Raw genomic sequence first — 27220 nt, forward strand, 5'->3', positions numbered from 1 at the left:
GCCATGTGTCCCCATGCACTTTGTTCCAATGCAGTTTAGGTTTTGCATTCTTAATTAAAAGTACTTAAAAGTACTTCTTGAGAGCTGTACTCAGATCTGCTGACCTGAGTACATGGGCTTTGTATCCCCTATATTTTACTACTTTTTTTGTTCTGTCATCCATTCTCTTGCTAGTGTGAAACAAAAACATTGTTCTTTGATGCATTCTTTTCTGAGGTCTTTCATTGTATGCTTGGTAACTGCTGTGACACTCTAGCATGTCTTGCAACTCTGTCTTCATTTGCTTACAAAGCGCCTATTAGATGATAATTTGTGCTTAAGTTCTCTATTGACGCTGACTGATTTGTGTTCTACCTTGGGGCATGGAGGCCTATTGTCACAGCAAGTGGGGTTTGTTACACATCTTTCAAAGATCAAAAGAATCTCTGCCTGATTTTGTAAGCAAGAATCAGTGCACACGAATAGAAATGATGATAGGGAAGTGCAAAGAAGAAATAAGAAACTCTTGGTCAGAATGGTGTTAGTTCACAACACAACCAGAGCAACCAGTTGACAGGCTTTATAAGCAATACAGACATTTTTGCCTATGACCTTAGTTTTGTCCTCCATTCAGTGCACTTAATAGAAAATGGAGTATTAATTTGCTACTAATTACAGGGATTACTACTAATTACTAGTTACAGGAATTGTAATTCCTGGAACTTTTAATAATTAAAACATATATATTACATATCTCCTCGTTCTGTTGATTGCATAACTAGGAATAAATTTTCATAAATCTGTGTATGCTACTGATTCAGCATTTCTGCTGGTGATGGGCTTATTTCAAACATGTGATGCAAGCTTTTGTGTCAGCTTCCAAATCCTCCAGAGCTACTGCTTTATCCTGCCTTTTTAAACAAAACTCCATCTTATGCTTTATCCATAATAGGGACTAATTTCCTGAGGTGTTTTCTCCTGAGATATGGCTACTTCTGGAGTATGAGCACTTGGCCATTCTCAACCGTCTCACAGGATAAACAAAGTATTTTATTTTGCAGATATTTTCTGCTTTATAGAGCTGTAAGAATGCTTGTCTCTGGAAGGCATGCTTTGATATGTATCTGTCATTAGTAATGCTGTTAATGAATTGTTCCCTATCCTTGCAGTAGCATCTCAGTAATGTGAATTGCAGCAGGTGGTGGTTGCTTGGTGATGGTTAATGATGATGAGATCATGCATCCTAATAACTCATCCCTTTCCAGAGAACATGAACTTGGGTTTTCATGCAGTGCTGCTACTGCTCCAGAAAGTGCAATTCTCTCTGCCCTGTACATTGGGAGCATTATCTCTCAGCAAAGATCTGAAATTATATGATATTTTCTGAAAATCATCTAAAAATCTTAAAGATATAAAAATCCTGGATCGAATCTATCAATGACCTCATCACTGGATGCATTTCTGCTTTCTAAGTTGTTAATACGACATTAAGATATAATGGAGTTCCAGTTTACATACTTTTAATATAGGCAATTTTTTCCTGTCTTTCTTTTGCATTCCACAATATGGAATTGTGCCATCCTAGCCAAGACATTTGTAGTCAGTCTGTCTCTGTCTTGAATGTCTTTATCCTTGCTTGTTCTCTAGGAATAACTTCAAATTGGAATTTGAAGAAGGAAAGTTGGATCCTAGATTGAAAAAAATTCTGTCATTTTCTTAGGTAGATTAAGAAATTACCTCATTTCAAACCAGCCATATTTGTTAATGTCATCACTTCCAGATGGGTCCATACTACTTTATTCTTACTAAATGATGTATTTATAACAAATATTTTATAATCTTCTAGAATATGAACTGATTCTGACAGAAAGTCAGGAATACCAAATACCGTGAAACTTTTGAATCATGGAGTAAAATATTTTCTTGTTCCAGAGGAAAGCAACAAAAGTTCCATGACAGAGGTACATGAAACTGTCACATACAGCAGTAACAATTCTATTTTCTATGTGAGATATGCTTCCAGGACTTTACCCTCAGGTGTTAGCTGTGGTTTCCTGATGGAACTTTTTTTCCTATTATTATTATTTTTTTTTCTTTCTGGTTGTGTTGTTTCACTTAATGTAAAATTTCTTATTCCAGAGAACAAAATGTCTCTTTTGCTGTGTGGAAAACATAACAGCTCACATTTTCTTTAAGTTTGAAAACACTGAGCTGTTACTTGAACTTGTTTAATAAAGGGGAATTTCTGATATTGGCAGAGAATAATTCTGTGGAAATGTCTTTCTCTCTGCAGTAGGGATTTAAATTGCCCGAGGTACTCAACACTTTGAAAGTGTCATTAGCATTTCACTTTTCAGATTTCCATTTGTGTGAATATGAGAAAATGAAGGAATGCCTTTTCCTGGTTGGTTCCTTTGCAGAGTTTCAGTACCTCTTTTCTTCAGCTTGTTCTTTTAGTTCTGTTTGCCCTTGTAACTTAAAACCAAAAGGGAAGTGAATATTTTGAAAGAAAGATATTTGCTTAACAGCTAGTGGCTCCAGCTAAAAAATCGGCAGTGTCGCATTGCTCTCACACACTGAATGAGGCAGCCTGAGGTTTGATTGCAAACCTTCTAAAGAATTGTGTATTTCTTACTTTAGGTAGATACTTTTTTGAGATTTCTATGGTGATTTTGGTAATGGTTTGGGTGCTTTATTCTACATTTTTCTAAGAAAATGAAGTTTAGAGGATTGAGCAGTCATTCCATATTTTTGCCTCTCAGGTCATCAAGGATTAGGGTTGTCCTGTGCAATGATCTTTGTGGGTCATTTCCAAGTCAGATACTCCATGATCATCTCCTATCATTTGGACCTACTATCAGTTTTAACCAAGACATGGGTATTCAGTCCATAGAATCAAAGCAGAGGTAGTCCAAAATGAATCTCTGAAGTTCGTACAGCATCAGTTTTCTTCTATGCATCCACAACAATTGTGGATTGTGGATTGCTTTGTGGCTAAATCAAGTAAATTTATAAGCATTTTTTAATATGGTTCTGCTGTGTTCATTCTACCTAGCATCAGGCAAACCAGTTGAAGTTAAACTCTCAGATTTGGGTATTTTTCCCTTTTTGATCACTCCACTGCAGTTGCTATAGGAACAGAGGGTATGTTAATGTAGTCCAATTAAAAATATTTTAACCAGTTTCTTTTTTCTAAATTATTTTTATGGTAATAAATTTCAGGTCCATTTATTATTGCTACCATAACAGAATAAATCTGAATTATTCTAATGTCAATAGTCTTCAGGGATGCTGTGGAAGAGACTTTTCCACCATAAAAAGTCTTTGAGATTCGTAATTTTTTTCATCTGAAAGAGACACCAGTGAGGTTTTAGAGCAGATTTTTGACTGTTTGAAGGATCTAGTTTGGGTGTGATTCAAACATACACACTGAAAGTAGAAGACTACCTTTTTACAGTTAAAATAACATCTTCAAAAGTTATTCAAGTCACTTAAATTAGCCTCTATTCTCACAGGGTACATACCTGTACAGTGTAAAATTCTCCACCCCAGGGGAGGGAGGTACCTGGGTGTTCACACCTATACCTGAACATATATCAACCCATTGGGCTTTGTGTTTCATGGGCTTCCCTCACCCCTGACTGACCAAGACTATGACCATCACCTTGACCAGCAGACATTGGAAGTGCAACAACCAACTCTTGCTGCTGGACCCATGGGTGGCGATTTTTTACCTTTCTACTCTTGTCCTTTCTTTATCTTTCCTCCTTTTTCCTTAAACATCTTCTGAACTGTTATTTTTAAGTTTTTATATTTTTCTAACCAAAATGGCTGCATTTTAAAATTTGTCTAGAACCTTATTCTACCTTAATGTTCTAAGGTTTGCAAGTAAAAGTTTGTTATTGAACCTCCTAAGAATTTTGTTTCTCCTGTGCACCACCCAGAGTGAGCCAAACAATCCTTCCCCACACTCACTGAGCGGAATGGGGCATAACAGTGTAGAAACTCCATCATGTGTGATCATATCCATACAACAGCACTGTGGGAAAAACCCTACTTCCAAGTTTTTGGGTTGATTCTGCAAGTTTGTGTTGATTCTGCACATTTCAATAGAGGAAAAGTGTTACCCATGCACTCCAGAGAAATAACTGGTTCTTTGCCTCTGGAGTAATAACAGAATGGCTTGTGTTTATAAACTATTGTTCAGAAAAGTCTGTTGCTATAAAGATTAAATCACATGCAGTGTGAATAATTTTCTGTACCTACTAAACTGCCCCATGGGCTAGTTAAGGAAAACTGGTCAGCAATTCAAGGAACATGTTATTTTGATGTAGAAAGTTCAGTGGTAGAACAGGTAGAAGAGGTAAATAGATACCAAATTTATTTATTTAATCATAGGTTTTTTACATTTCTCCTGATTAAAATGGGGAGAGTTAACCATTGGACATGAAAAGTAACTAGAATACAGAATCATAAAGAATGTAAGGAAAAAATTACGGAAAGAAATTATTCTCACTTATGAAATATTAATCTATTTCTCTGTTATATTCCAGTTTTCATTACTTATTTTTGTCTCTGGAATAAGTTCACTTGACTGTGTATCTCTTGAGTCTATATTTTCCTCACTAACATAGCAAGAGGTCAGAAATATTAGAGACCAAATTCATCAATCACTAGCCCAGTCCATTTATGTGGCAATCTCACCATGTTGTGTGGTTACAGGTAAATAAACAGGCTCCTCTCTAGGTAAAAGCATATGTTCAATTAAGTTTGTGTTTCAAAATAAATGATGTGTAAATCTTTTTATAGCTTCTTAATTTAATGTAGGTTTAGTTAGTTAATAGCTTCAATAGTGAAAAAAAGAGCTGAATGTTTGTAGCAAAGCTGGTTAGTGTGAAATCATATATACTTTTGGAAAGCAGCTTTGGAAATATGAAGTGCCACATCATTTTCTCTGAAAATGAAAATCTTAAACTCCAAAGCATAGTAGTTCCACCTCCCTGAATAAAATAGGCTTATTCTTTATCTCTGAGCATCCTCTATTTGATATAATCCTAAGGAATGGTCTGTGGAGCTAGTCCTGTATTCTTCATCTCAGGAACAGTACAGTTGTGATGAGATACAGTCGCCTTTGTCATTAAGACTATCTGGACCCTGTACTGAGAACTAGAGTAAAGGACTTGAACCATTAAAAAAAGTGTTGAAATAGTAAAATAAGGAAACCTCTCCTTATATTCTGTAGTGGCATTCTATCTTAATTTCTAGTCTGTAATCTACCATATTTCTCCTGCATTTGTTTTTCCCAAAATCTATCTCTCGATGTCAGCATGACCCTATCATCCTGCTACCATTACTATCCTTCTTTACTTATCTGCTAGCAAGAAAATAACATTATGGTTAGCTTCTGAATGGTAGAACTTCTTAAGATATCCTTTGTAGGCATTTCATTCTGGATGATGCTTGTGGGCTCCCCTGCATTCCTTTTGCTTTCAGCTGCTGTACTGTTTTCTTTTGGAATATTGAAAGATAATGTCTGATTGCAGCCCTCTTCACTTGGGTGAAAGATTTTAGTTCATTGAGTTTCCTAGTTAATCCCAATCCAATGTCATAGAAACATTGAAGTAAAAAATTCTTCAAAACCCAATTTGCAGACAGATAATGGGACAAGAAGTGAAACAAACTGGATTTATCCTTTTGATGAGTGTGCACTGGCTGTCAACTGGACTGAAAGACCATTCGCTTTATCAAATGGATTTTCACAGCATCTAGCAGTTCTCATTACAACAGATACAGAAGTACCTGGACTTTTAAATTTTTCCCACCTGTCAAAGATTTTACTGACAATAATGAAAGTGGGTATCTGAACTATCTTAAAAACTTCTTCTTTTCCTTTCAGACCCTTAGGATTTTGAAAATCTAAATTCAGATATTCCAGCAAAGCATGTTTATCTACTTGCTTATTAGCTTATATTCTTCCAAACTGGCAAAAATATTTTAAATATTATTTGCAGCATTTTGAAGTGAAATAGGATGTGTAAAGTGTTGATTCAACTTTCAGCGTTTTCAGTGTTTAGAATTATTTTCAGGACCGATAAGGCATATGTCGAGGTGCTACCCCAGATATATATGTGCACCTAAACTCCATGTCAAGTATTCTGAGTACCTGGAGAATGTTGAAAAAGATTCTTGTTCTTTGTAGTACTATAGATTTACATTTCTTTCCCATGTGATGCAACAATGGTATTTTAGAGGAAGAATAATCAGAGATCCACCAATATTCAAAATAAACATGAAATATGAAGTGACAAAATCTGTTAAACAGATGATAGAGCAACCATCCATTTTACTTAAATACTGTCACTGTATGTACTAGATTTCTGTGTTTAATTCATGTAGACATTAATTACAGTGCTAAACCTCTCCTGACAGGCACAGTGTAACAAGTCTTCAAATAACAAAACACACCTAATTTCATCTCAACCCTTTTTCTATAAGTAAATGCATGAGTGGGCCTCCAGAAGTACACAATCTCATCTACATGGAAACCTAAATATTTAAAATTAGTATCACTACTGAGGGAGGGGCAGAGGATTTACTATGGAGGGACTTGATCTACAGCTGCTGTTTAATACCAGCCAACTTAAATCTCATGCCAAAAATGTCTTGTGTTTGTTTTCTTTTGTGAAGAAGCAGATGATTGTCCAGATGATATCCAGATGATTAAAAGGAAGCTGAATCTCTATCCTATCAAAGCTCCTCTGAAGCTCATCCATAATTTTTCCTTTCTCCCACTGTACATACTTTCATGTGCAAAAAGCTTCAGACAAACCAGAGGCTAATGATTAAACAAAAAGAATACAGTAGTGTACCAAAACTGAATTTCTACAGTAAACTGCTGTGTGATCAATATCCAATACATTAAATATCTTTCTTGCAATGACAATTATCCTATGTCCTATCCTGCTTCATAAATTATCCCAGAAATAGCAGCTGATATAAAAACCTTTGTGTTCTAGGTCATCTTGTGTAAAATTTCCCTGTGAACCAAGTAATGGCATATTTGTAGTAAATTTGTTTACCAGGGACTGTTTTAAAGATTGAAACTTCCAGATCTTGTTACGTCAAAGACAGAAGATTTCTACTGTTAAGAACAGATTTTTTAAAAATAATTTGAATGTTATTTTTAGGGACCGTGGTATTAATTTAGCACATTAGAATACCCCTGCATATCTTGTGTGCAGGATAAACATGTCAGTTGTATTTTTACTTTATGTTGTAGCAATTTCTTTTTTAGACGTCTCTGTAACTTACAAGAGACAATTTTGTCCAAGTTTATTTTCCTTCAGAGTGAATAATTGCACTATGCCTTCTTTATTGAAGTAGTGAATTTTAGAGCATAGTTCATCTCACCTGTTTTAGGCAGTTACTTTAAGATGGGATGAATCACTCTTTAGATTTTATTGATCATATACACAAGATTTCAAATTATTATAAAGAGAGACAGTTCAATATAATCAAATAATATATTCTAATGCACATTGCATCCTGTTTTCTATCACCTGATCTCACAGGAGAAGGAATATATACAGTTTTCCTCAAAGAATTTGATAAGCAATCCCTCATATAGATAAAGGCCACAACAGCTGTGACTGTTCTGCCTGGAGGGGGGTGTCATTAATGTGTACAATTATCTGAAGGAAAGGTACAAAGAGGAAGGAGTCTGTCTCTTTTCAGGGGTGCTGAGTGACAGGACCAGAGGCAACAGTCACAAACTGAAACTCAGAAGGACCCCTCTGAACTTCAGCACTTTTACTGTGAGGGTGACACAGCACTGGCAGAAGTTACCCAGGGAAGTTGTGTACAACCATCTCTAGGCAGCCCTGCTTGACCAGAAGGGTTGGACCAAGTGACCTTCGTAGGTCGCTTCCAACCTCAAGCATTTTGTCATATTACATCTAGATTCTATTAATGATATTTACATAAGGATCTTACTGATTGCAGACTATTTAGATAATTTGTAGGATCTTTTACGGTGAATTTTTGCTTTACAGAAAGATCTCTCAACTTATTTTCTTTCTGCTCTTAGGAAAGGGGAGCAGCACACTTCTTCTTTCATGATCAATGATGATTTGGTTCACTTGGGTTGTCTTGTCTGACTCTTAAATGAACTGGGTTCAGTCTTCTGGATCATCAGCATGCTAAACCCGTGGAGGGAAAAAAAAAATTTCTTCTTGTTTTGCTTCTTAAATCTGTTCACATGCATCATGTGCATCAGTGGTATAAGGGAATTCACAGCCAATGGCAAAAAGTAGTTTCCCCTTTCCTTTGTTGTCTGCCATGTCAGACTTCATCCTAAGAAAAGGAACAGGTTAAAGGAAAACTGTTTAATTTTTCTACTTGTTCAACTTGATTCCGTGGTCAGCAGTGCCGATGGCAGCATAAGGATCAACAACTTACTGTACCCACTTTCAAAAGAGCTTGATCTTCTGAGCAGTAGTGTCTTGGCTTAAAGTCTCAGTCTGGACTACCTACTCCAGATCTCAGCCCAGGTTGTCTGGAATCTTCTTAGAAAACTCATTTGCGAACTTCATTCACTACCGTCTCTAAAAATAGGGGTCTGGTTTTGCATGATTTCAGAATGAAACCAAATGAAACTCAGTGGCTGGGATTTTGTTTTGCTTAGACCTCCTGGGTGCATGTGGATCTGTAAGAGAGAGCTGAGGCTGGTGGTGCAGGGAGCCACACAGAGCAGAGCAATGAACCAAATAGGCAGCTCAAGTCTTGCAAAGAGAAACTGCAACTTGACAGACAATTTAGCTGGTACAATTTATACTAATTTATTACAGTAAACTACATATTAGCAAATGTTAACAGATCAGGGCAGATTTATGTCAGGGAAGGCTACTGTCCTAATGAATGGTCCCCTCATTAGCATTGCCTGGAGCACCACATGCTCTCTCTGTCCTCTCCTTACCACGTCTTCCCATTACCATCACAACAGAAACAAGCCTTTTGAATCCTGAAATCTCTGACCGCGAAGAAGAGATTTTACCTTTAGAAGGTAAAGAAGGGAACTGGCAGATGGCTGTTTGTATGAACTACAGCTCTGGTTGTTTTTATTTGGGCATTTACTTGAAGAAGCACAGAAATTACTGGGTACTGAGCACCTCTCAAAATCCATATTCCAGTAGATTACTGCTAGAGTGGTTGTAGTTTGTATATGTTTGCATTCCTGCTAACTGACTGTGACTATCAACTTTTCTACTGTTTTTTTTTCTCTGTATACAAAATAAGATTCCTGACATCTGTCACAACAAAAGATTTTTTTTTTCCCTATCATGCTTTTTTTTTTCAATAGTTCATATGAAGTATTTGCATTTTCAGCATTATAGTGTCTGGCTTAAAGAGGGAGAAATATTCTGTAGGTTTTGCTAATTAACTACTATAAAGAATTTGAGATCTTGGATTGGCAGCTGCTGTCAAAGCATAAAATATGATCAACACACCTTTAAATCAATGAAATACCGAGAGTATCACAATTCAGAGAGCAAACAAACCTAATTATTTACTCTTTAGTCTGCTGCAGTCTGTAAGTGCAGACTCAAAATTAATGTAGTATGCTTTATCCACCCAGCTAAAACCCACGAAAATCCATATAAAATACCTTCCAAATTCCTCAAGGCCAGATTGTGCTCGTCTAAGAGAACACTTTCTGTGATACCTTTTAGCATTTTTATCACATGTATGTGAAACGTTTTCAAAAAAGGTTTTTTGGTTTTTTTTATTAAATACCAATTAAGTAGCAATTTGAAAGGATTGGAATGATACTTTCATGCAGTCACAATCCAACTGTTGATAAAACTACTCCTAAATGTCTCTAATGGTAGAGTCTGCATTTGGCCCTATCTTTTGCAACATAACGCTAAAGAAAACTTTACATACTGAGTATTATCAAATTGTCTAAAGACAACACTATGACTTTTTTTTCATAACCTCTCAGTGCATGATTTAGACCTAGTTTGCAGCAATTATTAACTTGTTGTTGGCCCTTTTGTCAGGAAGTCTGGATTTCACTCTATGAACATGTGCAAGGTTCCTAATTTGTTTTTTCTCTTCAAGACAGTTTGCATGTGCCATATAACACCTCATTGAAGATAGGAAAAAAAAAAGTGCCAAAAGCAAACTGTAGTGATATCTGAGTTGATTTATTTTTTCCTCATTTAATTAGTTAATTAAAATATATATGTAAATTAGGGTCAAAGATTGTCCCCTGTAGGACTTTACTCAAAAATTACTCCATGTTTATAGTTGTATTTCAAGAGCTGCTGGTGTCTAATCTGTACTGTGTGCTCTATTGACTTTACAGCATTCTAGTTTACTGTTAATAACATTGTGTTATGTCCTGTCAAATAATATTTGATTTATTTACATTATTAACTTTTTCAAATCCATAATTTCACTTGCTATTAAATACTTCATTGCTGTTGTAGACAGATTACCTCTTGGCATTTTTTTCCTTAGAGAGAAAGGAAAGCAGAGGTGACAGGCTGGAGCTGTGACAAGGCAAGAACCTGGGAAGGACACAAAGACAAGGATCAGACTGAGTGCAGTATGGGCAATGAATGGCTAAGACAGGACGAGCTTAAGCAGATCCCCAGGTTAACAGTGTGACTCCCTGGGAAGCACAACAGAAGAAGCACTGTGGTCCTGATAGGAGTGTGAAGGCAGTAACTCCACCTGACAGTCAGGGTTGAACACCTCAGACACTGGTATATGTGAGTAATTCCTGTGAATATAAAAGAGATGTCTACGTGATTCCTCATCTTTTTCTCCTGTGTTCAGTCTGGCCTCCACTAATGATACCATAATAAACGCATTACAGAAGAACCATAAGATTTCTCCTTTTTCTTATTTCCTGTACATTATCACATGTACCATGAGATGGGATTATACAGTTAGTTATTTTCTGCATGTACAGGATATTCAGATAATAGATTGAATTTGTGCTCTTGGAACAGCAGATTTATTCGTTTCTCCAGTAAGACATTCCTTCCTCTTCCTGCATAGGAAAACATAATAAATCAGGAATGACAGTTACATTGTATTCCAATCGATATCTCTAATTTAATGAACTTTTGATAATAGTCTTAGAAAGATAGTCTGCTGCTTTGTTGAAAATTACATCTTGCAAAATCCCTACTAACAGCAACTAAACAGAGATGATTCACACAAATACTTTCATTAAGTGTAAACTCTGATATAAATCTTTTGTATTTAACCACTAACCTCAAATGAATACAGCACACTGGAAAAAAATCTATTTTCTTCGAGTGGGTTACTTCAACTGGCTTCAGTAATGCCTTCAATATATATACTCTGCTCAGTTTACCAACAATAAACTTTTAGGAGAGGTTTTGGTTTGTTGGCTTTTTTTAAAATTTTTTTTCTGTGAATACAAGAGTGATCAGAAGCCAAAGCAGCAGGGCACTGAAGTTTGTCTCACTTTGATTTGCTTGATCTAGAAGGAAACATAGCCAGTAGTATGCCAGTCTACAGCACTCTGCAAGTTGTGCACATTAAAAACTAGTACTGGAGTAATGCACTGGCCTCTCTAATAAGAAGAGATGTTCTAGGATGTATTTGAGAGAGAGAGAGGACAAAAAAGATGAGGGAAATGAGATACTGTCCTATGACAGTGGGAAACCTGATGAGAAAATAAAGGGATTTTCTTAACAAATGGACTAAGACTCCAAAGCATTTTTAAAAAAGACAACTACAAAGAATAGGGGGAAAACACATTCATTCTGCCAGTGCGCAGTCAATATGTAAAGGTTTATAATTGTGAAAAGCTAGTTTTGAGGGTTTTTTGTCATTTTTTCCCATTCAACTCCCTTTTTTTAAAAAGAGGAAGAGTATATTGTTCTTCCAATTTATATTTAGTGAAGTAGGACTTTTCACCACATGTATACACAAATGTGAAGGGCAAATAATGCAGGTATTTCACAGGATGCGCTCCCAGGGGTAGCTTCTGTGGGCAAACGCCTGGGCTGCTATTCTGAGAAGATCCTCAGAGTCAGCATGTGGTTTGTCCAGTATTAAACATGCTGGGTCAGGCAGTCATGATAGTCTCACATGCCAAGACCCATTCCTTGAACCTTCTCTGGCTATAGGCAGTGGCTATGAGTGTGTGCACCAGGTGTATATTAAGTGCAATCTCACTGACTGCACATATTCATTAAAGATGAATCGTTAAGCTCCTGCAGGTTTTATAATTAATTTCTGGTTTGCTTACACTCTGTTGTATTTCCTTTCCATTCCCGTGGTGGATAAATAAAATTTTGCTTCCATTATAATTCTTACAGAGCCTCTGCTTTACCAGGTGACTCAGCAGTTCAAATAGGATATGGATTAGTTTTGTGCAAACAATCACATCTATGTTGAATTACCCAGAGCACACAACAAACAAATTATGTTGACATTATGCTTCTATCTGGACCTTCTGGCAGTTGCAGGTGCTGCAAAATACTACCTGATCTGGCACAAAGTTAAGAGTGGAGGGACAAACAATACCTGATTCTGCATAAAGCCTGACAGCATAACAAGAACCCCAGCTTTGGTTTGGTTTTAACAGATTTGCAGTAGATTGAGTTCAGGCTATGTTAGAGGCCCTTTTTTATTCTGTAGCCAAGATATTTTTAGAATGTGGTACTAAAATCCCTAATCTGGATTTAATGTATCGTCAAACAATGACTTTAATGGGAAGAAGGGTTGTGGCGAAAATGTATTCCAAATCAGTGGAATAAACTCACTTGGAAAACAGGATTCCCTTATTGGTTTGTCTGGTTGGACAAATTACTCTTAAGACTCAGCTGAAAGAGGAGAAAATTATTGATTCTGGCTTTCTGATTCAAAAAGCAGATTACTATGTATTCAGCATTAAGCTATCTGCTTTTAATATAAGCTATTCACAAACAAATCCCATCTATGACTTTATACCTACAAATCAGAATCTGTGGCATATTCTGCTTCCTTGAATTAGCCTCTGCACTGGTGGGCAATACATGGAAAATGGCAATGACAGTTCATGTCACCTGGCTTAATCTTCTCCTTATCTCTCACAAAATTAAAATTTGGCAAACTACTTCATGTTAACTGCCATAAATAATATAATTTATCATCTCATATCATCTCATGTAATTTCATATCATAGTATAAATATAATATAACATAACATAACATAACATAACATAACATAACATAACATAACATAACATAACATAACATAACATAACAATTATTATATAATAATTATTACATATTACATGTTATATATTATATATTACATGTTATATATTATATGTCATATATTATATATTATATATTATATATTATATATTATATATTATATATTATATATTATATATTATATATTATATATTATATATTATATATTATATATTATATATTATATATTATATATTATATATTATATATTATATATTATATATTATATATTATATATTATATTATCTGATCTCTATTTTAGTTCTCTAAAATATCAGTGTTTGATGTTTTAAAATATATAGCTGTGCTTGATATACTCTGAAAGAGTATCTCTGTTGAAGAAAGTCGGCAGTTATTTATAAATGTGGCACCAAAATGAGGACACACTTTGTTTTGCATACAAAGTGTGGAATGGAATTGAAAAATTTCCGTTAATTTCCCCTGACAGGCCTGGGGAAACAGATACTTCACATGGAACCCCAGATCCTTATACTGTGCAGAGACCTGCTCAGGGTCACTAGAGAAGTCAGACATATATATTAAGCTGGCATAAACTGAGGTGCTCAATGAATGTCTGCCAAAAAGTCCTTCTGTCTATTTGAGATCTGCCACTTGTTCCCCTTCCCCGTGCAGTGTAAACTTGAAACCATTCCCTTAAGTAATTGAGCAGGATTCAGCCTTTCTTCTGGAAGTTATTGACTGGACAAGGACCTTTTAACATAAAAGCCTGGGGATTATAGCACTTGCAAAGGAAGCACTTAATCAATTTAGCTTCTCACCCTGAAAGAATTCATATGCATATCTGCCACCTGCCTCCTGGGGAAATGTGAAACCCCAAGCCACACACTGACAGAGGATGAAGGGCAGAGCAGCAAGAAGACACACAAAGTGCTTGCAGACCCTTCTTGTGGAGCTGGGGCATGCAATTTCACAAGTCAGTGAGCCATACAAATCTGGCTTTAGAGTCTGGTGGTTAATCAGTCATATGGAAAGAGGTATACTGGGTTTTGACTCATCTATTTTATACTAAATAACAAGATTTAGACTGTCTGTATGAGGATTTGTGCATCCACCTCTCTCTCCCCACTTTGCAGCCACAGTGCTGACAACTGCAATGTTCGTAGATTAGTTCCAGCACCAACGCTGCAGCTTCATTTCAACTGCAGGTTTATGCTTGCAGCACGGAGTCCTGCATCAACAGAGGACCTAAACTAATCCTTCCCTGGACCTTCAAGGACCTACCTGCAAAAGAGTTTCATCCAGAGTATCACTTTTGCTCTGTCCTGTGATCAAGGATACTCATATTGGGAATGTCCTCCCTCAAGTACCTCAGTCACTTGACTTCTACAGAGGATGCTTCTGCAGCAGGTTCTGGGATACAGAATGCATTTATCCTGCTATCACTAAATATTTTATGTGCTTGAATCCAGATCTGAAAATCAGTATCTATGAAATTCAGTGCTAATATTAGGTGTAGGATTGTTCATATTTATATTAAATAGAAAATATAAAAGCAGGTAAGAGAAGTCTGTCTATTTCTTTGGCCATTTACATAGCACAGAAGATATCTGTGACACATTACAAAAAAGAGTTATGCTTGCTGCTCCCTCTGTAAGGAGAAGTCTAAGGTGGACAAATATCTTACAGACCTTGCATTAATGGCACAATATGGCTGCAGTCAGACATGATAGGTAAAACAAAATAAATGGGATTCTGATGACATTGGTGTTTCAGGATTAATCAAACCTTTGTCACTTTGCGACAAGCATCCTTCCCATATTTCAAGCATGTGGCCTCTACCAAACTCAGGATTTTGTTTTACATTTTAGAAATATTACTGTAATGGTCCCAGTTGTTCCATGACATATTTATTGATCACAGTTTTGCGTAAGCGGAGTCTTATGCAGTCTTATGTTTCAGAAGTATAAGTGGTTTGTCTGTGTGTAAATCCTGCCTACAGTTTATCTATTCTAATCTCACTTTTGCCATTAATTTATGATTACTGATCTCACATAAAATAGAGTTCTGCCACTGAATTCAATGGAGATAACTTAGGCCTTTATCCATTTCATCTCCTGTTTCCATATTACCAAGATGAGATAAAAATTTATTGTGCTGGATGCTGAAAGAAGGGTCAGGTCAGAACAGATATTATGCAGCTGAATCTTGAAATGCATAGGAGTTTTATATTAAACTGTCACTGTAGTGAACACAAGTGGCAGTGGGAGTCGGGGACAAAAGCTCAGCCCTGCCCCTACAAACCAAGGGTCCAGCTTCAAACATGGGACTGCTGCAGCAGGGACATCTCCAATCTGCTCTTCTAGCCTTCACTCCTGCCTGCACATCCCAGGGGATGTGATCTTCTCCAAGTTGCCCTGTTGCTTGGTACCTTGCCACTGGTATGCTGGAGATGGGCATTTACTTCCTTGGGATAACTCAAAAATAATTTTCAGTTCCCTCACTTCCTGAGAGAGCTTCCTGGTTCTAGCAACTAAGCAATTATGTATCCTATGCTACCACAGGATCAGATGTGGTTTATTGTAGTCCTGGCCACAATTAACATTTGAGTCTTCTCTGGGGACTTTTGACTGAGTTCAAGTACCAATCCAACTCACCCATTAAATGAGAGGAAGGAACTGGGGAGAGATAAGCATCCATTTTTCATTTCTGAGTATTTGTGGGAGACTAAAGGTTAATATCTCAGAAGTTTTTAAGCTAAAAATGAATTTATGTAGTTTACATGGGAAAACCCTGAAAATTAGGACAGACCGCATTTTTCTCTGAGACTATGGCAAGATTTGGACATCCATTTCACATTTTAGATGAAACATATTCAGTGCAAATATGTCTAAGAGAATCAGTGGAAAAAATTAACAATATTCTATTTTTCTGTCAAGATTTATGAATGTATGTCACCTGTGATATTATATCTGAATATTCTTACTTCTGATTTCTGGTAGGCTTTACATCTTTGTACATCTATGGATTTAGTTCACTGGCTCCCTCACAAAAGAGCAGATAGTGAGTCTTTAAGTGCTTCTATACTATATACATTAATTAGTGATAACTTGTTTTTAGATTTACTGAGATGTATGCTAGAATATCAGCAAATGTAAATGCAAAAGTAAGTGCAAATGCAAAAAAACCCAAAACAACAAAACCTCCAAAACAAATAAACAAAAACAAAAACAAAAAAAAAATAAAAACCACACAAACACAGAATCCCCAAACCCAAACAAACAAAACCCTCACAAAACTCAACACTCCCCCGCACCCCCCCAAAAAGTTCTCTTTTCACCACTGTTCTACCAATTCACGTGGCTTTTACAACTTCACCTAATTCTCTGTCTTATGTAAAGGACCTAAGTAAAGTCCATTGAGTTTATAACCATGGATCAGTATAGTATAGTTAAAATTATAGTTAAATTATAGTTAAAATTATTAAATCCTTATCATGAGAATATAAAGTTACAGGGACTATTGTGTTCAGCTAGTCCTTTCTTTTTTTTTTTAAATAGGACATGAATGACTTTACAGTATTTTCCAAAATCCTTACAAAGTTTCTTCTGTGAACTCAAAGGATCAGCTTCTTCAACATCACTCATGAAGTCCTTATAGCAATACCTTGGTTGAGAGACACCAACTAACCTTACTGGTTTCATCTGATTCAGATGTTGCTCTATGTGGTGCTTTACTGGTTGGGACAGGAGGTTCCAGAGTTAAAAAATAAGTCTTGCATAACAGCAGTGGTCTCAAGCAGTGCTAGGAAAAGCACTGTCTGTGTGTAGATACTCAGTCAAAGAGCTTGGATACAAGGGGTTGTGTCAAGAATTTTTTCTCCACAGCTGCCAACATGAAAGGCTACATGAAAATAGCCTGTCCCAAGGAGTAAGAAGCTATCACTCAAATGATAGAAAAGGAAGATTCATTTAGCAAGATTGCTTTTTGTTATTCAGTCTTGGCTAGTTAAGTAGAACAGAGGTTATTTAGTATAAGCTGTTGAAGTCTGATTCCTGTAGCATAAAGCTAACATTGAAGTTCTGTGGTCTCCTTACCTATGCAGACTTCATGAGACTTGCTATACATGTGGGGTAGCGTCTTCACAGATCTGGTAAATTTGTTGGCAGGACTGAAGCACTAATTCCAGTAAACTTCTTATTTAAACATTACGCTTTGGTTAACAAGAGCAGTGTACAGAGTGCGCTTGGGTGCTTGGTGGGGTAATCTGCTCAGTAGCCAGTAGCAAAGCTCCAAGATAAGAAAAAGAGCAATCCTAATTTTTTGTGGGAAAGCATCATGCTGCTTGAGACACATTGTAGTTCTGCCCATACTTAGTAATAAGAAAGTAATGTAGTAAAATACTATGATAATGGGTTCCCAGAACTAGCAATGAAGTATAAACACCTGCATATTCCAGTTCCCTGCCTTTAAATCGTCAAAAAGCCAATCCCTTCCTAATGAGTTAACAATGTTTGAACCCACAGCAATCAATGAGAATTTTGTCTCTGACTTGTAAAAGGTTCCAGGGAGAGCCTTCTCTATTCTATTATTTAAAATACTGTGGACATACATGTGATAAAAATACTAAAGGCAGAATTAGGCATCGGAATTGCTAGAAGTATTCCAGCTGCCTTTGGTGGAAAGAAATTTATCTGAATGTGTCTTGGAAAAGAAGTTCAAGAAAAATGTTCAAACTTGAGGTATTTCTTGTGATTTCAAAGTTTTGTTTTATTAAGGAAATAATTTTTAATGTGATTCCCACAGAAGCTCAGATATTTGGCTTGATAGCTTGATATCATTAGGCACATAATATTAGAACAACCAATAGTGGGTGAGAGTGAAGCACCTTGTCTCGCCCTGGGGAAAGCAGTTCATGCCTTGGGAAAAAGCACTGTGCATGATACTTCACCTGCCTGTTTTTTCCAGCCTTCTGCAGTCCATAGATTTCCTGAAACCACAGCTGTATCTTTGTAATTTAAGACCATGGATGCATTATTTTGCTATCAACTTTTTGTATTACTTTTTACCCAGTTCATATTTTGGCTTCTCTACTATTCTTTACAATGAATTCTATAACTTAAGTAGTTACACACAGTGTATGCACAGGTCTTTCTTTTTCCTTGCACACTAGTGCTTGATAACTTCATTTGTTGCCCCTTAGTTTTGTCTATAAACATCTGTATAACTACATTGTCTTCATCATCACTGAGTTAAAATTTTCACTAGTGACTTCCAGCATAATCCATTGAGTCTTCTCTCTTCCAAATTTAAAAGTTCTAGTCAACATAACCTGTGCTGATATGGAAGGAAATCAGTACTTTTGTTTATAATTGTTGCCTTTGTACCTGTTCTTATGCCACTATATTCTTTTGACATGAATAAGGAAATAATAATCAAAATGGAAACCTGCCAGATTTATAATAATCACATAATAATTTTGCTTTTTTACTTTATTCTATGGCTTTTACTATTTACCTTTGTAAGTAGTACTGGGCATTAAACAGATTTTTACAAACTTATTCACTAATTTCAAGATCATTTTCTATAGTAGTAATATTAGTTTTCAACCCACCAGTATATGGATCTCATTAGAACTGGCTTTGTTCATGATCCTGCATTTGTAAGCATTACATTTCCCCTGCCGGTTCATTACCCAGCCAGCAAATATTATGAATATTCATTTTTAAAATCTTGAATTGACAGGAACTGTAAAATCATCTTCCTTTTCTAAATAATTAATTTTTATACTGAACAATGCAAGGCTCAGCACAGATCCTGGGCATCTCCTTTTCTTGTAAAATCAGCTATTTTTTCCTACTCTTTTTTTGTATTCTTGGATCAGATCTGAATTTTTGATGGGATCTTCCATGCTATGATTCAAGCTTTTTTTTCTTGAAATGAATGCTGTAAAATGGTTTTAAAATCTACACTCACTCCATAGCCTGTATATCCCATGTCTGCCTGCTCTTGAGAACCTATCAAAACCACTGGCACATTTGTGAGGTACAACTTTCTGCTGCAATAGTACTGTCCATTCTTCCTTACTATAAAATACTTATCACTTTTGATTGATGACTAGAAATTTGATGAAGGCTTCCACTAGTTTTCCCAATATGAATGCAAGATTTCAAAGTCTGAAGTTCCTTAATCCTTTTTGGAAGGTTTTTAAAAATATTTGTCACAATGAATAATTCTCATTGCTCTGTTGTTGAGATCATGTCCCATTTGATAAAGAAATTCCAACTCCCTTTCCAAAAACATAGACCTGTCATTAATTGTGCTGTGTAGTTTAAAAAAGAATGCAGATTTCTAGGTCTCCTCTGTATAGCAAAAATCAGTCGCAAAATTCTGCTTCACTTAGAAAAATTCCCTTGTCCCACTGAGCAGCTTCTGAGCAACTTTTCCTTCACAGAAGAAACAAGCAGGTATTAGTAATGCAGTTAGTCATTGCAGTCACATCCTTGCAAGCTGCCGACCGAGGCAAGCTGAGAACCCACCTGAATCAGTGATTTCACCTCTGTTTACTTCAGTGGACAGGAATTAAGGACTTAATTGTACTGGGAGTTGGATAACTGCATACTCACAGAATGTGCTGAGAAGGACTGAAGATACACCTTCAGGCAGGAAAGACTTTTATTTGTTACATTTATTGCCACTGATTTCTGTTTCATCCCTGAGTAAGACCTGGAGAGGTTTGGTTCACTGATTCTCAGGAAGACCAAACCAATTTCAGGATCACTGTTAGGATTAGTCTTTGGATTTATAGGACCTGAAGCCTTGGGCATCTCTGTCCAAAATTCTGTATATGTCTACAGCTTGGGGTTTTTTTATTTGTGGTTTTTATGTTTGACTGCTCCCCCTCCACATTGTTTTGATTTTCGAAAGCACTAGTCCCCGTGGCCAGTAATCTTCTGCTTTATTGAAGTGTTTATTTCCCATTAGCTTCTTAGGAAAATTTAACTTCATAAGTAGATTTCTGTGGCCAAGATAGCTCTGAAAGTCTAAGAGTATAGAGCACTGCCATCAGGAAAACAGGGTTTGGAACTGAAAAAGTTTTTGCTGGGCTGATGGAAACTTGGCACTCTGCATGATAACTTAATGAATGCTGGTGGAAAACAGACCCTAAAACTCCTGGCAGAGAAAGTAAGCCAGGACTGGAGGTTTAGTAAACAAGCTGCTCATGCACAGCCCTTAAAGGGTGGGACTGCTTTCACTCACTGCAACTTCAAGTGCTGGCTGTTAAGAGGCAAAAGACTAAGGCAGAGAGGAGCTGCACCAGCAAGGTCTCCCAGATCTCTCCTCACTCCCACCCTCCCTGAAACCACATGCCAGAGAATACGTGTCATACAAGCACTATCCTCTAAGGTGGTGAGACTGTGCTTTAGGCTATTTTATTATTGACGTACAAAATAGCTCCAGGTATCTGAGTGGCTGTTGTGTTTGCAAAGTCTAAAATATTTAGCCTCAAAGGGCCTCCTTGGCTGTCACTTAACTCTGCAGAGGTTGATTATTATAAGAACTGAAGTTTTTATCAGTTAAATTTCTTCCATTTCTAAGTTAGCAACTGTTCATACATTGGAGTGCCAAAACATAATCATGTGACAGCCTTTAGCTTAGGTTTCAAACATATTTGAGGTATTTATAAATCAGACATCGTTCTGCCTGGCTGGCTGGCAGGGCTAAACCAGCCAGCAGACTCAGATCAAATCTTAATTTCTGCTCTTCATTTAAAGTGAGACCAGATGACATAATATCCCTTTTACTTTTGTGGTTATAGCATTACAGCATTATCCCGTAGTTAATTTCCTTCTCTGCTTGAGTGCTTATCTCAGCAAGTGGATGATGAGGTGCTCATTCTGACAGAGAGCTGTGTCAAACTACTGCTGTCTGGGGTGTGTTTTGAGAGAGCAGGAAGAGACTTGTGTTCAAATTAAACAGGGAATGTTCACTGAGGAGGTGGCGAGAGCCACCTTCATTTTTCCTATCCTGGGTGAATAAGGGCTAGATTACAAGAATTTCACTAGATGATGGCAAGGGTTTTTGTGTCCTGATTTAGATTTCACTGCAGAGGGAAGGACAAGTTGCCATGCTCTGAAATGCTCAGTAATCTGAAAATTGGACATCCAAAACATGCAGATGTACATTTCCCTGTGCAGGGAAAAAAACCTCTGTCTCTCAGTCTGAGGTGAGAGATTTAATCATTACATGATAGAATAAGAGAGGGCTAATTACACTCTTCTTCCTGTGTTTTGTGAGGAAGGAGTTGTTTAGGGACCCACAATCAAGGACAGATGCTTTCTGCTGGGTCCAGGGGTGCCAGATCTGGCTCACAGCAGCTGCTCATCTCTACCTTCTTCAGGCTGTCAGCCCAAACACACTAATTTGCTTCAGGCACAACAAAAGAGATCAGCTCTAACAGTGCAGATTGTTGGCATCAACTTGGTTGAATTTCCTTGGAGTGAGGTAAGGAGTGCCCCACAGACTGAGTCAGTCACAGGTGGCCTGGGGCAGGAATCTCCAGCTGGGGAAAAGATAAAACATCTGCTCCGGCCCTAATTTTAGGAGAGAGTTCAATACTAAAAACACCTTAGGTATTTTTAGTAATCCTTAGTTATTATTCCTTAGTTATTTTAGGTATTCCTTAGGTAGGAAGTTCTTCCATTTATTTTGTGTTGAAGTCTCTGGCAATCCGTGTTTAAAGACTCTGGATGCACTTAAATCTCTCTTTGGAAAAGTCCACTACCTAATCAAGTCTTTCTTCAAGTAAGCTCTATTTCTCTCACTTTGAGTCCAGTTCTGGCGTCCTTGAAACTATTGCCAAAATGCCCCTCAGTGTGGCAGGAGAAAGACTAGGGAATGCAGGGAGAAGTGCTCTGCAGTCTGTCACCTCCACTATCCAGAATGCCTAAAGGCAGGTTGAGAATGTCCCTGTCCCCAGCAACCTCTGCTATTCCCAGATTCTGGCTTCCTCCTTAAGCCTCCCCTCTCCTTCCTGTTTCTTCTTGAGTACTTTTTCTTGTCACCTCCTTTTTACCAGAGCTGAACTTTGACTGATCCTGCATAAGGCTTTTTTTTCTGCAGATTTAGAAGCTTCAGCAAATTCTGCCAGGGCCAGGGGAGCCTGGGGAAGGGAGAATGAAGGAATTGGGATGGGTTTGTGTGTATCGGGTGTGCATCAGCCAGCCTTGATCCACTGTCACAATTGCTTGTGCAATTGCTCTTTAACCAGTTCAGCCACATGGACAACAGTTTCAACATATGAAGTGCCAAACACCTTGATCTTTTTTGACCAAACAGGTTAGAAATGAAGTACATTAGCACTTTATCATGGTGGATCTGATTGGTCTAATGGAATGAGAAGATGGAGCTTGGGGTAAAATCAGCAATAGATGTCTATAAAATTATGCCCAGTCATAACTTTGTCTAGAAGGGAAAGTGCAATGTTAGTTCTGTGTGACAGCAAGGTCATTGCTGAGGTGAGACTGAATCTCACTGATACTAAGCAATTTCAGAAGAAAGCATCATCCTAGAATACATTCTAAGGGTGTATTTTTGGACTTGTAATTTCCAGGTTACAGACTTCGTGATAAAACACTTTTAGTATATTTTCTGGGGGGGGGGGGGGGGGGGGGGTGGTGTCACCTAATATATGTGTCTTTTTCAGGGATAAAGCAACTTTTCCAGATTCCTAGTCATTTCAGCTTTCGTATATTTTTCTCTATTTTGTCCTGAGAAGGAAAACCTCTATTAATATGAATTGTATAAAAATATGAGGGGCAGATAAAAAATAAAATTATTCACAAAATTTTATTATGGATGCCAACAATAGGAAAGTAGAAGTGGAGTTTTTTATGTGGTCTTAGAGAGTCAAAAGTTGTGATTTTCCCAGATAGTAGAATTAGCATCTATATTGCTAGGACAAAGCTCCATATTATCTCTGTTAAGGAGACAAAGGGAAAGGTAAATAGGAGCTTTAAATATAGGTATGCTTATTTCCTTTCAGACTTGAGTAATCAAAAGAAAGGTAAATTTAATTTCATTTGGGAGGTTAGACCAATTACTGTGTGTCAGAAGAGAGTACTAATGCATGCTTTAGACTTAGGTTTCATTTGACTGGAAAGTGACTACACAATGATATGAACAGAGTTCTAAGTCATTTAATGTCTTTTGCATACTGAATTAAGCAGAAGTTGGCAAAAAGACAATTTCCCTCTTCATAGCAGCAGCAGAAATGAAAATATATTTATCACATCAATGGAGTTAATTTATTAAAAGATTTAAACAAGGCAGTTCTGGTAGGGTACAGATAGCATTAATTCCTAAATTAAAGAAATAATCTTACTGGTAAACCCATGACATTTTCTTTAACCTGATAATTTTTAAGCATTAGTTGGATGAAGTTAGTTTAAATTGAGTGCAAGTTTTATAGCATTATACATCAAATATATTGTAGCTTAAAATATATCTTACTTATGAATATCACAGTGAGGTTTAATATGGGTTTTGCCTTGCATCTGTGCAAGAAACAATTGAAATATCTTGTATTTTCATCTATAACTTTATACTTAATACTCTGCTAAGGATACAGCAGGTTACATATACCTTAAAGTTATCTTTTATTCCAATTGCTTGCAATATATTTTTTGTAGAGGTAAATTTGTATTCCAATAGTCATCATCATCAGTAAATCATAAGCCTCTGACATGCAATATTGCTAATCTGTTGTATCCTTTAGTTTGCCACAGTTCATTGGCACTATTATTGATATTGATGGCTTTATTTTTTCTAGGCATTAAGTGAGCAGTTAATCAAGAGAACAACAAAGACTGGAATAGAAAGATAAAACATCCAGATCAGTAACTCATTGAAGGTCTCACACCTAAAATTGTTCTGGAACACACAAAAGCCATGAGCTCATTTGATACACGGACATGCCAACATGAGTAACTGTGGGAGTGTCAGTACGTTTAAGGGTGCTGTGAACCCAAACTCTCACCTTATTATATATTTTAGTAATAAAAGGCCTGCTGGCAAAGATAGAAGGAATAAAAAAAGAAAAAAAAGACCTGTTAATCAATAATAAATTGTTTCCAAATACATTTTTATGTAATATATTTCCAAATACATTTACAGATTTTCAAACCAGCATGCAGGGACTAAGAAGTATATCTAAAGATGCAGACAAGTACTAGGAGAGACTTACAGAAATAACTTGGGCCCAGACTTCCCAGCATTTTTACATCAGATGATGCTCTTGAAATTAGTTCAGGCCCTTTTTAAAAGTAGGAGCCCATCAAGATTGTGTGAGGTGTCCAGGCTCATGATATGGTCAATGGAGAGTATTAGCTAGACCACAGAATTCTCTCTTTCCATTGGCTGTAAAATGCCCCATTATGCATTTTTACTATCCACTTAGTGGAGCAAACTGATGGGAAAAGGGTTTAGCACTGAAAATCCTGTTATTTATGCTCACCCCATACTTTTCAGTTCCTAAATCCAAATATAAGTTCACCTCTAGGAAAGTGCTGCTGGTTTTATAACTGAAAAGTTTGTGACTAAAAATGCTGTTCTTTTAATAAAACCACTAAGAATGACAATGAAATTGGAATTATTTCAAAAGCTTCTGTGTACAAGAAAACAACCACACTTTACCTTAGTTTACATAACTAGCAATCAGATGAAACAATCCTGAAATGAAGGAATAATATTTTGTTGATATTTGAGATAAAAGGATGAATACCTGGCATGTTTTTTTGATCCAAATTAATAATTATTAATAATCTGCCTTGCTAGTACACTGGACTAGCCAGTAGCCAAGTCACTTCACAGAAACATAAAATCCAACCCCTAATCTAATTTCTAGACTATATTTCATGTATTTGCCATTTTATACCTTTAAACATGAGTAAAACCCAAAGCCTAAAGTTATCAGTATTCCCCATTGTCAGCTAAGGTAAAACTTTGAACAGCTCAGTGAGAGCATTAGTGAAATTTAGGCTTGAGCCTACTTTCTACTTTTCCAGTTCTTTCTTTTGTGGTTTTTGATCATCTTCTATTACTGTGACATCAGTTTGATTTCTTAAAAATGTAAATGCAGACCACGAGGTAAGACAGGGGATACATCCTTTTTTGGCATTTTGCCACATTAGCAATGCCTTTCTCAATGTAATTGCATGTCCAGTTTACTGCATGCCATGATTTCTTCAACGTGCTTTTTCTTTTCCAAATTCTCTGTGCTTAAAGAACACAAGCAATGCTTGAGATGGGTTTCATTCCTTTTCAGGTCTTGCCAACATAGCAGTAGCCAGGCCAAGGATGGTGAATTGCAATTATTCTCTAGTCATGTTTTCCCCACTAGTAAGTTGTCACTTAGGAATTTGGCTACTTTATTGTTTTTATCTTTTCAGAAGAAATTAGAGTTACTGAAAACATATAGCTTCCCAAAGGATGTGTTCTGTCCTTGGATGAATGTGAATGTGTGTAACTGTCAGTAGATTTCTTTTTCTGCAAGAAGCTTTAAATTTTGCCTAATCATTTTAACAAAAGCAGAATGTCTTGTTTTGTTTTCTGTAGCATTATCAGGGCCGTGCCAAAAAAAACCCAGACAAAAAAACAAAACACCAAAAAAACCCAAGAAGCCCAAACCCAAGAAACTCCAACACCAATTCTGAAGATATTTATTTCATTTGAACCTAAAAACATTACTTTTACTAGGTACATGCCTGACTTGAGACCTTTTAGCTTGGATCATTTCAGAAAGCCTAATTCTCCTTGGAAAAAAAACAGTGAGCTGTTCCACCTACTAAATTGATTGCTTTGGGAAAAAAAAAAAACAAAAAAAAACAAAAACAAAAATCCAAACCAAAACAAACAAACCCCTAAGCAAATATGTATGACTTAGGGAATTAAAAAAAAAGAGATTTTCCTATTCTTATCAATTTGATTCCAGGTTTCAGATAGCTCACAAAACCTGTGTGAGGTACTAAAGTAAAAACAGTGGTGGGGCAGTATATCAAAAGCAGAATGTGACGTCCTGTAGTCATGAGTATCACTTATATTTTTAGTTATGTATCTGTAATTCAACTGCTTGCTTCTTTAATCTCGGTTGTTATTTCATTTTTTTCTAACATGCTCACTTTAATTTTTTTTAAAAAGTTTAGTTTCCTTGCTGTAACGAGTTTATCTGACTACGGTCATATCTTTTTTCCCTTTTTTGCCTTCTCTGTGTATTTATAATTAGGGAGCATTGAAAAGCCTGTCCTTGCTTATAAAAGTAATGGGCTAAAATCAGTTTTTGGAACTCTAGGCCAGCACCTCACAGGGACATCGATGGTTATGGCTGGACTACACGTGCTTTTCTGCAGTTTACTGCTCCCAGTGCTCACCACATCCTCTGTCAATATGATCTGCATTGTCCAAAAGTCCCTTTATAACCTGCTGAAAACTAACCTAGCTCTTCCTGACTGAAGTGGGGTGAAAACCAGGCATAGGTTTGACAAATACTCCATTTCTGCATTTGGAGAAAAAGATAGGTTATAGGTGTTTTCCAACTGTGTCTAGGTACATTTTTAAATAGGTTCTATTATAGCCTTTTGTCTGAAAACTAAGAGTCTTTCACATAATATGGATCCTTTAGATCATTTGAAGTCATACTTACAATCCGTTTGTGCTGCTTTCTAATAATTCAGAGAAACTGTGAACATTTTCAGTAATTGCAATAAAGTTACTCTTTCTAATGATAGTTTTCAAAAAAAGAGAATGAAGAGCCATCTTATTCTAGGTATGTTTTCTTAATTCTGAAATAAGCAGTTAGACATCTGACATGGTAAATAATACACACAATGCTAGATAATTCTCAATAAGCAATCAAAAGAATGTTTAGACGATCATTTAATATGATCTTGTCAAAATAACCACTTTTTGTATTGAGATTGTAAGTTTGGTGAAAATCAGTGTT

Source organism: Sturnus vulgaris, chromosome 5, assembly GCF_052056855.1.
Source record: "Sturnus vulgaris isolate bStuVul1 chromosome 5, bStuVul1.hap1, whole genome shotgun sequence".
NCBI lineage: Eukaryota > Metazoa > Chordata > Aves > Passeriformes > Sturnidae > Sturnus > Sturnus vulgaris.